This window comes from Acyrthosiphon pisum, chromosome A2 (assembly GCF_005508785.2).
Source record: "Acyrthosiphon pisum isolate AL4f chromosome A2, pea_aphid_22Mar2018_4r6ur, whole genome shotgun sequence".
NCBI lineage: Eukaryota > Metazoa > Arthropoda > Insecta > Hemiptera > Aphididae > Acyrthosiphon > Acyrthosiphon pisum.
In genome coordinates, this window is record NC_042495.1 from 71,758,159 (window position 1) to 71,760,671 (window position 2,513).

Below are 2,513 nucleotides of genomic sequence, written 5' to 3' on the forward strand. Positions count from 1 at the left end.
GCGGCGAAATGTCTGGCGGCGAAAAAGTCCGCGGCGAAACGGTACGGCGGCGAAACGGTCCGCGGCGAAACGGTGCGGCGGCGAAACGGTCTGCGGCGAAACGGTCTGCGGCGAAACGGTCGCGGCGAATCGGTCGCGGCGAAATGTCCTAGACCCCTGTATTCTACCGATACTATAAATACGGGTTTCTATAACTCTAATCTAAAAATAAATCTCAATGTTCCCAATGATACGGCCGATACGGGAACAAAAATAAATATTGTTTATAGCCAAATGATTATAGTATTTTTCTTGTAGTGGTTAAAAATATTAAATTAGTCAATTTGAATCTTTATTAAAATTATTTTCAATCTTCATTATACAAGGTTCAGTTGGGCCCGGGGGGCCCCTAACATTAACACAAGATAGGGCCTACCGGGAAAATCCCGAATTCCCGGTGGGCCTATCCGCCACTGAGTACCAATATACCATGGTATAGGTAACTACATAATATTGTCTTACAAGTAAGGAATTTACTTAATATTAGTTCGTAATTCGGAATTAGGTCTCGAGGTAGTACCTAATATAGGTATGGAATAGAGACTAGTAAATATAGCCTCGTTGCTCAAGTTATATTATTTATGTTTTTGTCTTTCACAAAATCCAGTGGAGAATATTAGGGAATATATAGATGCGAACGATTTAAAAATTATAATAGATTACATAATAATACCTACATATTACCTATATAAGCGAATACTATAATATTATTTATGTACGTAAAAAAATAATCAATTTAAAAAATGACACGAACTCAAATTAAATTCTTAGATAATTATTAATTATGATAATTTGTGAATAGAAAACACGTACTATAGCAATATACTTTTTTTTATGGTTATAGCATGATTATTATCATTGCCGTAGCCAGAAAATGTTGGGGGGGGGGGGCACTTAATTTTTTTTCTCTAGCCTTTAAAATGCTAGAATATCTAATTATGACCCCTTTGTTCATAAAGTGTATCTACTACTCGTTTTATGACTATATTATATTTATGTTAACAAGTATGGTACCTACATTGGCTACATTTTAAACCATTAGCGCAGGAATTTTTTTATTTACAATTTTAACCAACATTTTGTTGAAAACATAATATGTTATATCTTAAAAATTATTGTAAAAAAATCTATGTTGCCATATGGCAACGCACGGCGTTAATGGGTTAATATAACAATGTATTAATATTGTTGTAAACCATAGGTTAATGTATTCATCAATATTAATTATTATTATCATTATATCAATATGCACGTATGTATTTTACCGGGGTTCAAGAATCTTAGCCGTCGTTTATCTTAAATTACATAAAGCGTTCGAGGAACTCGCACACACAAATGATCAGTCACTACACACATAGATATAGTACTAACGATGGATACACAATATTTCCTAAATCCGACCCTTCAAAATGGTTCACTTCGACAGTCTTAACTTTTAATTTTTATCAAACATATAATATAATATAAAACAAGCTAAAAAAAATTTCGGGGGGGGGGGGGGCACGTGCCCCCAGTGACCACCCCTTGGCTACGGCATTAATTATTATAATAATTATTAATTATGATGTATATTGTATATAGACAATTCATGGGAAATGTATTAAAATTCAAAGGGAGTTATACCTATACATTTTTTAAATAAGGCTATACAAATAAATCAAGTATTTAATAAAAATAAAAAAAGGTGGGTAAGTGGATGTCGCTCTGCTGTACAGTAGGTTAGAAGTGGGTCACTGTATAATGGACAGTATTAAATTTGAATTCAATGATATAATATCACTGTATAAGAAAAACGATTCTGAGCGGAGACGGTATATCAGTCTATGTATTAGACATATATAGGTATACTTATCTATGGTATTAAAAAAAAATTGACCTATAATAGGTACCTATAATAAATTCCAAATTAATCATATCATAATATCTATTAGGTACTTATAAGTTATAACGCGTTATACATCAACAAAAAACCGTGGTACTATCATAGATATATAATAGTATACTTTAGAAGTTTCAAGTACCCACGAATAATATTATACAATCACAACAAAATAACTAAAATAGTTATCCTAGGTTTTTAATATGTAATTTCGTCCAAATTTGTACTTAAAATGACTATAAAAATAAACTGCGTAAATGTATTTTTTAGATTTTTTGGTAACAGAATTAATTACTTACGTGGAATCTTGTTTTAAATTTTCAATTCTTAGATACAAAAATTAAACATTTTATAAATTTTTAACTACAAAATAATTTTTCAAATTAAAATTTGATAAATTTTGTCAAAATTTGATCTTTAAATGCTTTTAAAAAAAAAACCGTGACTAACGATTTTTAATATTTTTCATCTGCCTTTGAAACAATATACTACGAGCCTTCTATTAAATTTTCAAGCTTTTTATCCAACAATAAAATTTTATTGATATTTTTAGAAAAAAAACTAAAAAAAAATGGAAAATGAAAATTGTCCGTAA